This window comes from Opisthocomus hoazin, chromosome Z (assembly GCF_030867145.1).
Source record: "Opisthocomus hoazin isolate bOpiHoa1 chromosome Z, bOpiHoa1.hap1, whole genome shotgun sequence".
NCBI classification, from domain to species: Eukaryota; Metazoa; Chordata; class Aves; order Opisthocomiformes; family Opisthocomidae; genus Opisthocomus; species Opisthocomus hoazin.
This window is the reverse complement of record NC_134454.1, coordinates 5043678-5053596: the sequence shown is the minus strand read 5'-3', so window position 1 is coordinate 5053596 and position 9919 is coordinate 5043678.

The window sequence follows — 9919 nt, the reverse complement described above, 5'->3', positions numbered from 1 at the left end:
CTGAATAGGATAACAAGTTCCAGAAAATGCAAAGTAGTTTTTTTAGTGTTTTTTGATTAGTGATTTGTAAGGCTGCTATCTGAGTAAACAAGGTCCCCGAGAGACGCTGAGAATCCAGACTTGAGGAAGGGTTTGCCGTGTGCTCCTGGCACGGCAGATGCCGTTTCAGAAGGGCTCTCACGGGGCACCGCCAGCTCGGGGCACCACGGCTAGTCTGGTTCTGCCTCTGTTCAGGGTCAGCAAATGCCTTGCAACTGTGGAAAATGGTGGGAAAATGTCCTACCTACCCCTGACACCAAGACAATTATCATGACAAGCACTGTGAGAGCAGCGTAGACACCCCTTGGAAGGTGCTGCTGGTCCTGAGATGCTGGGGTGGGAAGCGGGGGCACATCACAAGTACAGATGACTTCAAACATTAATTCCTGGCTCAACCTCCAGCGTGTGGCCCACAGCCCTGCCAGCCCACCGCAGCACTTGGCTCTCCCTGAAAAACAAAGTTCGAGTGGTAAGATGTGCCACGGCACCAGGGACCGACAGCCGTCCATAGGAAGGGACGTCCTTATGGGGACGTCTGGACAAAAGCATTTGACTTTCAGTGGAAACAGGTGACAGCTGCCTTGCAGCCCACCACAGGTACCTGAGCTGCCTTGGAGCCCACTGCTGGTACTGGAGCTGCCTCGCAGCGTGTTGCTGCATCGTTTGCTTCTTGCAGCCTCACTAGAGCTCATGGCTGCCCTCCTTTGAAGGTCGGGCAGGCTGCCCTCTGGTTTGGTGGGGCAAGAGGCTTATCCAGCCGCTCAGCAGAACGAGATGAGGATGAGGATGAACAAACCCTGCTCTCAGTGCCAGCGCGCACTTTGCCTGCCATCACCCCTCTTCTCCGGGACCCATCCTCGTGAGCTGCTCCAGTCCCATCTCCCCACAGGCTTTACACCTGGTGGGGAAGCGTTTCCGTGTTGGTGGATTTTTCTTGTCCAGGTGGGGCAGGAAAGGGCTCTGAAGTGGAGAAGGCTGGGAGTGGCGTGGAGAGGGGAGAGAGGCCAGTGATGGAGAGGAGAGGAGGAAGCACCCTTCCGTGGTGCCAGGAGCCGGGCTGCGGTGTGGCCAAGGAGAGACGAGACCAGGGTGGGACGTGGGCGAAGTCTGACTGCTGAGACAACTCCTGATAGTGCCAATTTGTGCTTAAAGCCTTCCTGTTGTGAGTTTGGTTCTGCAGCCCTAATCACACCACACTTTTGCAACACACTTTTTCAAGGAAATGAAATGCAAAAATCCGTGGCTGATCACAGCACAACCAGCACTTGACAAGGAACATCTAAGAGAAAGCTGTGGAGGAGCTTTGGGCAGGGTAAGCCCCCTGCACAGCGAAACAAAGCTATTTTCTAATAAGAATTGGGAATATGCAACAGAAGAGCCTACAAATTGCTGAAGGCAGGGGAATGGGACAGGCTACCTCACTCTAAATATCAGATCTGATTTCAGTTTCATTATTGACAGTGATTTTAATCTCTAACCAGAAAACTTTGAGGGAGGAGATGGCTAGATTTTTTTTTTTTTATACAGCTAGTTAAGTACCGCTGTATCCTGAAATCCTTTTGTTGTATATCTACTGAGTTATGAAATGGATTTAAGTGGATGAACTCTGGTGCAGCCTGCTCAGCAATGCATGAAGAAAAGATTTGGAGGTGTAAAAAATGTCAAATAGCTTTCTCATATGCATTAAACTATTAATAAAGATAAAATGATCTTTATGTTTTCAGTTTATAATGTCTCTTTTATGAAAGTAAGAAGCAGCGTTGATTCATGATTCGTTGGTTTCACTGCTTCGTGTCATTACTGGGAAGATGTCAAGAACTGCACCCAGAATAGGCACAAAGTTGAGAGGAAAAGGTGGCACATGGAAGAGAAAAGTTTCTGCTTTTCAAAGCGAGAGCGTTGCCTCTGTGGGGGTCTCCTCCCCACTCCGCAGGCGACCCAGCACACAGGACAAGGGGTCCAGGGTGAGGAGTGGGGAACACCAATTAATGGAAATTCCTAGAGCCAAAGTGAAGAGAAGATTGTGATGTTCCTGGGGCTGGGTTGCACCCTGGCACTGATGGCATTTGTGCACTTTGGAAACAGTATTGAACTAGCTAATTGGACATGGAAGAGATTAGTACAGTGTGTTTATATCCATTTTTGACTTGCAATTAATTAAGGTATGCTGAAGTATCAGATCAGTGGTAACGAAGTTGCCAAAACATTGTATCCCAGGTTTCATGCCATCTGCACGTGTCCTGATGAGTGGTCTGATTTCTGCAATTCCGAGCACTTGGAATAACTCGTGGAGTAAAGTTTCAGTCAGTTTGTTTCACGTCAATTCAGTCAGGCATTGGCCCAGGCTGCCCCGGGAGGTGGTGGAGTCCCCATCCCTGGAGGGGTTCAAAAAACGTGTAGATGTGGCACTTCAGGATATGGTTTAGTAGGATATGGTCGTGTTGGGCTGACGGCTGGACTTGATGATCTGAGAGGTCTTTTCCAACCTATGATCTTATGATTTTATGATTCTATGATTCTGTGATTAAGGTAACCAATAATATCAACCACAAACCCTGTGCGTTCTCTGAACCCAAAATAGATGCCTGAATTTGGGAGACTCTGAGGACCTGGACTGATGAATCCAGCACCTAACACCACCCTCCTTCACCACCTGCCAGCTTGTGAGCCACATCCTATATTTAACAGAAACAGTGCTTCATACCCAAAACGAGTGACCCCCTCTCCACAGCAACACTGGCCTCATGTATGCAGGTGTGCAAAATTTGCATCTGCACCATTTGTCTTGCCTTAAAGCCACACCACGAACAATTTTTCTACTGAAAGAAGGGGTTAAAAGGGATTTTAATAGAAGTGGCATTACCTAATAGTTGCTGTGCATTTAAAAAACTGATAGTGCTTATCTATTGTCTAAATTAACTGAAGCAGAGTCTTGCATCTCCATACAAAGGGGTCAGTTCCTGATAGGGGCTGGGAGTCGCCTAGAACCGGTCAAGATCGACCCTGCTGTGTGGATGGGAGCCAGGAGAGAACTGAGTTTGCGCAGAAACAAAGGTCAATCAGCGGACACCGTGATGAAGAGGATGGGCCTTCATCTTGGGACCCCCGATGACCACCACTAGGAGGCACTGCGCAAGTGCAACTGGGAGGAGTCTATGGAAATTATTTCTCGGAACTGATTTTGTATGCAATGAGGATAGATGCATATGTATAGGTGTATTGGGAAATCTAATGTATATGTAATATTTGATTGTATAAATCGAAGAGACATGTTGCTGCTCGGCGCGCACAACTTTAGTGGGACTACCCCCCGTGCTGCCCAGCGCCGAATAAACATCCCTACTTTACAATCTTACAGATTGCGGAGTCTGCTTTCCGCACGTCACTACCACTGGCAGAAAGTTGGACAAGCTCAAACACACGCAGCTCTTTCAGGGAAAAATACTCATTTTTCCCGGGGCCGTACATCAGCCTGTGCAGCCGCTGTGCCGTTCTTCCAGAGATGCAAACGGCTGAGCAAGCCTTCCCAGGAAGAAGTGGAGGGATGAGGGTCTCCCTGCCCAGCCCCGTGCCCCTCTCCTGCAGCTCTGCGGAGCAAGGCGTGAGGTCGCCGAGCATCCTCCTGCCACGGCATCTGGGGCTGCGGCACCGGCACGCTGCTCTGGTCTCCCTCACTGCAGGATTTAAAGTATTTCACCTTAAAAACGTTCGTGTTTCCCTCTCTTTGGCAGACCCTGGGTTTCCGTCCCTCACGCAGCGATGTTCAGAGTTCTGTGTGAAAGGCAGTGTTCCTCAGAAATACCTGACCTCGATTTTCATTAGATGTATTAAATACGCTTGTGTACACGGATAGGAGTGCGTGCCTGCTGCGAGGCGAGGCAGTCGTTGGCCTCTGCTCACAGAGAGGAAGGGAGGATCCCAGGAACACCTTCCGTGGAGTGAGGATGTCAGATCACTTTTCCCAGCTCCTACGCTAATGCCATAATTACCATGTCCTCGTGTGCTCTCTCTCTGCCCGCTGTACAGAACTGCAAATAACTACAGAGTTAAACCTATTCTGTTATTTTAACTTGTTGACTAAGTTAAATTAATGATACAGTTAAAACAACAAATGCTGTGGGTGACTGTTGCCAGACAGAGGTAGAGGCGACCAATCTAATTTTCTCACCTGCCTCGTGTGTGCGGAGAAGTGGCGATAATTCAGTGTTTGTATGTGAAACGCTTCCACCGCTTCGATGAATTCTGCTCTCCTGTACGTGCAAGTGTGGCAGGTGAAAGGGGGCTGCAGAAGAACAAACATCTGGCGCGTTCAAAACCAAACTCTGCACAGGGCTGGGAACAAGGGTCATCGATTCACCCTGTGAATCTTGGGTCTAAGCAGGGAGCCCTGACGTCCCACCAGACAGAGGGCAGCAGCCGCTCACTGAAACCTTTCCCACTGCAGAACACGAATGGCTTGTTTTCAGACGATCAAATCCGTTTAACAGGGAGGTGAAATATGCAATTAGTATCATAGGAACGAGCTTCAGTTCATGATACATCTTAATTAGCTATGTAATTTTATTTATGTTCCATTTGTAAAGTCCAGTCTTGTAATTACTGCTTGAATGTTGACTGAAGGGTTTTTTTTAGCCTTGAAGCATAAAGGAAAGAGAAATGTTTGGCAAATGGTGAGGGAAGTTGCCTGAGGTTAAACGAGGCTTCAACAGATCTTCTTGAATGGCTGTTGACTACGTGCTGGCTTTTGGGCCTCAGATCTAACGGTCAGACAAACTGAAAGCCACAACCAGTTCGAACAGCCATTCTGGTGCGATCTGTTCACATTTCATCATTTCTGGTGGGAGTTTTTCACGTTTCGCCTCAGGGAAAAGGGAGGCAACAGGCAACAGCTTTTATTTGTTCTGTACCAGTCCTGCTTACTGAGGTCAGGATTATTGTTCGCAGGAAAATCTGTTTCCCAGGATGGGAAATCACTCTTGGAAACACTGCTGTTCAGCAAGGAGAAGACTCCTTTCCAGATGCACTTCTTTCTCTAACATTGTCCTAGTTATTCAGAATAATTATTCATTGCTGAACACTTGGTAAGTGAACCCCTCTTGCTGGAGCATCCCTGTGGGTGACTATGGCTTTGCTGGACCGGATTTGGCAGCAGCAACACGTTGTCCTCGGCAGACCTCAGACAGCCTTAAAATGAGATCCCCAAATGCCGCCCGTGGGAGCTACAGGAAAGTGCAGGGTGCTGTAGAGTACGTTTTCCTAAGGGTGAGCAGAGGCAAACCCTGAGGCAAACACCAAACCCTGGGGAAAATACCGCATTTCAAGGTAGAGGAGGAAGGGTCATACCTCCAGGGAAGGTGGGGGCCAGCACCACTGGCAGATCATTCAAAATCACTGTTTCACAAGCACCTACGAGCAGTGCTCAGCTCCCTCCCCACAATCCCACCACGTGCCCGGGTTGGAGAGAGGCGAAGAAGCTGCACAGGAACGGGGGGATGCCAGCTGGAGGAGTTGCTGGCGTTTGACAGGCTAAAAAACTTCCCCGGAGTTGTTGGCAGTTCACAGAGAATTGGTGCATTGTAATTCAGGATCCTCTTTTTAAAGAAAATAAGTCCTCGAAGGGAGTCAGCCTGTGGGCTTCCTGCCCGGCTTTGCAAGGCACGTGTCACGCTGATGCTTTTATTCGGAGAGGCATTTCGTCAGGCTGCAGAAAATGCTTTCATTTGAAAGAGCTGTCTCGCAAAATTAGTGAGCGTGTAAGGCCTTCTAAAACTACTCATGGTTACTTAATAGCTAATTAATAATTTAACTAATAGCTTGTGATTAATTACAATAAGGACAACAATTCCTAGTTCTGCTGTGACACAGAAGGGCCAGGCTGGACCAGGCAAGCGATTGCAAAACCAGCACCAAATCTTGATGCCTCTGATCAAACTGCTCGGCTCTCCACTTGACCAAAAGCCCCCCTCCTGGACTTCAAGCACGTCCTGAAAATGCGGCAGAAAATTTCTGGGGATGGGGGCTTCAAGAACTTCAAGCTTGTCAGGTGGGTGGCAGGGCACAGGATGAAAATAATTCCCATCCTGAGGTAATGGCTGGACACATGCTAGCAAAGGTGACCTTTTCTCAGGATGAAGCTGCTGAACCAAGGCTCCTCAGGCACGCCTGTGATTCATTGGAGCCCAGGAACTTGGTGGTTCCTGGTAGACAGGACTGGGGAACAGTCCTCTGCTGAACCCTCCTCAAAAGAAGAGACCACCACGTGGACAATCGCACCGACACCTTGGAGGGCCCTTTTCACACTGCTCCAGAGTCACGGGCATCCACGTGAAGGTGGGGTGTAGAAGAATCTGACTACAAAACCCCCTGGCCAAAGCTGTCTCATGGCCAAAATAGTGCTGCAGAACGTAGGAGATGGGCAACTCCTGCCCTCCAACCTGCCCTGTGTCCCCCAACAGACGTTTCTGGGCATGGACTGGGAGGATGGTTTTCTATTGGTGGTGTGGGTCAGAAACCACAGGAGTTCAGGTGTATTCACCAGTGGTTGACAGCAGCATCCCAGTCCTGGCCGATGCGGCTTCGGATCAGTTATTCTTTTCCACGCATTTAGTAAAGCAGGGATCAAGCTGCCCATGATGGCCCTTCCTGAGAGCAGCGAGACGCTGGCTGCGCTGCCGGGGAAGCAGGTGAAGGGAGCAGCTCTCCACACGGAGGGTGAGGCAGGCTGGAGGACATATTTTCTCCTGCGGTCTGAAGACGGGAGCCCTGCACTCCGAGGACAGCGTGGGGCAGGAGCCCACGGCCAGCCGGGGACTCTCTTTGAGCTCCAGCTCAGACGGGAGGGCCAGGGATGTCCCCACTATGGCAGAGCTGTCATTTCCAAGCTCCAAGAGGGAGACAAGCACCCATTAATCACCTCCGTTGCCCATCTTCCCCCTTCCCCCAACTTCTACCCTTCTGGCTTTTTCCCTGGAATAATTCCCCATCCCACTGACCCTGGTTGTCCCGCAGAATCCCCCGCGTTACGGGGAGATCTGGTCTCCTGCCGCCACACTCCTGAGCTCTGCGGGGATGGAATAGGACAGGGAAGAGGAGAAATCCTCTGGGGTCTTCACAGAGCCAGCCCCGGGGTGCAAGCCTGCGGTTTGTACCCGAGCCGAGCCAGGACCCTCCCCTTAGTCGCAGCCGTGCCGGTGGGGGAACGGGAAGGCGGCTGGGTGCTGCGCCAGCCGCTCAGCCCCCCAGCTCGCTGCTGACGACAGAAAATCAGCTGCCTTGGATCCGATCTGCCACGAGGCTTGACACGGACCTGTGAGCTGTTTTCATTAGGGGAAGACACCAGCTGCCGAGGCCCTCCGGAGAGTCCCAGAGCTGCGGAGGAGGGAGGGATAAATGAATTGTGTCACTCTGCAGTGGCTCGGAAAGGGATAACAACCTATCACAAGCCGCACCTTGGAGATCTTACTGTGCAAACAGGGGAAGAGATGGGGGATGAACAGAGCGAACCGTGGTGATGCCAGCGATCACATCCGAAACCAGAGCTGCCAGCACGTTGCTCACGAGAGGGACACCACCATAATTGCAATTCCAGAGACAAACAGCACGCCCAGCTCTCCCTCCAGGGAATTCGGTCAGCTTCCATTTAGGGAGGTGTGACTATTTTCTCATTACGCGTTTCAGTGTCTTTAAATGGTTTTAAACACGGAAAATAATGTGAAGGATTTCCTGAATTTTAATGCTTTGTCCTGCTCCGATGCAGGCAGGAGCGCTGAATGACCAGAATTTCCCCAGAGCAGAATTTCTAAATTGCACTCAGCTCTCTCAGGGAGCAAGAAGAAAATTCCGAGCCCATACTGGTAAAGTCTGCGGATGCCACAGGTTAGTGGAGTGTCTGGCTTGGTAGATCACTCAGCTCTGCAAAGTGTGCTGGTTTTGCTTGAACAACATCACTTTCACATGATGAAATGCAAGGTCTGGCAGGCAAGAGCACGGAAGGTTTTCAGACTTGTAGGAAGGAGGCATGCACTTCTGGGAAGGAGTGACAGAGAAAAGGACGTGGCGAGGGTCAAGGTGCAAAACCCTCTGGACAAGAGCTCCCAGGGCCCGGCTGTGACTGATGCGTCAGGCAAGGACCGGGCAGTAGGGATGGGAGGATAGACAGGAACACTGTTCCTGAGCACTAGTGGTACTGCAGCAAAGCAAACCATCTCTGAGACAGAAAAGATGTAGGCAAACTGGACGTGGCTTAAGGGAAGTCTCCTAGAATAACTCGGGGCCTGGAAACCTTGCTTGTATTGAGAGACTGAAGAAGGAGCAACCCCTTTGGTTGGCCCAAGGGTCGGTTAAAGAGCGACTTGACCTGTGCTGAGCAGAGAAAGTCAGAACAGGAGTCAAGAGTTGGGTGCACTGAACACAGAATATCGCATGCACATTTAAACTGCGGACATAACTGAGCAGTGGACCTTTTTCTTTCACAATAAAATGGGTTTGTCACTGTTCACGTATCTAGACGTAGTTTCAGAAGACAAACTTGGTGCTGGTCCTGGATTTGCTGGGAAAGGCTGTTGGTATTGAACCATGTCATACTGGGACCCAGTGCAGGTGAGGTTGTGTTTCCTTCTGGCCTCCCCACATCTGGCTCTACGCGTTGGCCTTCAACAAGAGCGTAATGACCTGGGGAGGTTTGGGGGTGGAGGGAGTGCAGCATCACCTTTACTCCTGGGTTACAGGTGGTAGAACATGCTTTTCTCCGAGCATTGGAGGCATTGGTCTGCCTTGACTCCTACAGCGCAAAACCAACATGGTGGGCAGAAGCCTTTAAAAGGGAGGCTGGGAGGACTGATTAAACTTGCCATGTCATCCTACCACAGCACCTCAGATGGCTTCCACCACGGGGAATGGACCCGTGCTGGGAAAGTGCAGGTTCAGAATGCACAGGCGTATCTGTCCAGAAGAGTGACCTCCAGCAGCTCCTAGGGAGAGGTCTGGGTGTGCACAGACCTCGGACCCGTGGACACCTGTATAACTGCTTCAAACCTCTTCTTTGGGTCAATAAATCCCTACCAACAGTTTTCTAAAAAGGGGTGTCCACAGGTGACAAACTGCTTACAATAGAAATAATGTGAATATTAAGTTAATCAAAGCATTCATGTTGGAAGGGATTAAAAGAGGGGAGGGGGGGAAAAAAAAAAACCAACCCAGCTCGTAACAAGCAATCCATGTCACTTTTTTTCCCTCCTGTGTACTCTTGCTCTGTCCCATTTGTCTAGCAGTAATCTACATTTCAAATGATTACATGGGAAGCTGAAGTGGTAGTGACAGGGATAAACGAAGCTTGTTAAACTAATAGCTGCACTAATGCCCAAATATGTGAACTTCCAGAGTCAGGCAGCATCCAAGGCTGCCGGAGCTGTCAGCCCCGCTCCCCCTGGGCTCGTCCGCCAGCCGCTGCCACATGATGAATGGCCCTGTCGAGTAAATTCATCCGGGGCCCAATTAAATAGGCAGAAATGAACTAGAGCCGTCAACCAGGGAGAGAGAGCGAGAGAGGGAGGAAGAAAGAGAGAAGATTTAAAAAAAAAGAAAAAAAAAGGGGTGGGAGGAGGGGAGAAATATTCCTCACAAAGTCAAGGAAGCTCCGGCGCAGTGAAGTCATTCTGTCAGAAAATGGCCATTTAATGCTTTGCCGAGCCCACGACAGATAAGTCATCTGAGGAAGCTTTAGTGGAGTCCCAGGGCATTTCGTTTATTAATTATCAGCTTCGAGCGGGGATTGCAGCCAGCCTCTCCCTCTTCCCCATCGCTTTTCCTCGGCCGAGTGCTGTCAGCCCCTCGCCTCCTCCCTGTCAGGTGGCCGTGCGGCCGCGGGCACACCGGGCGCGTG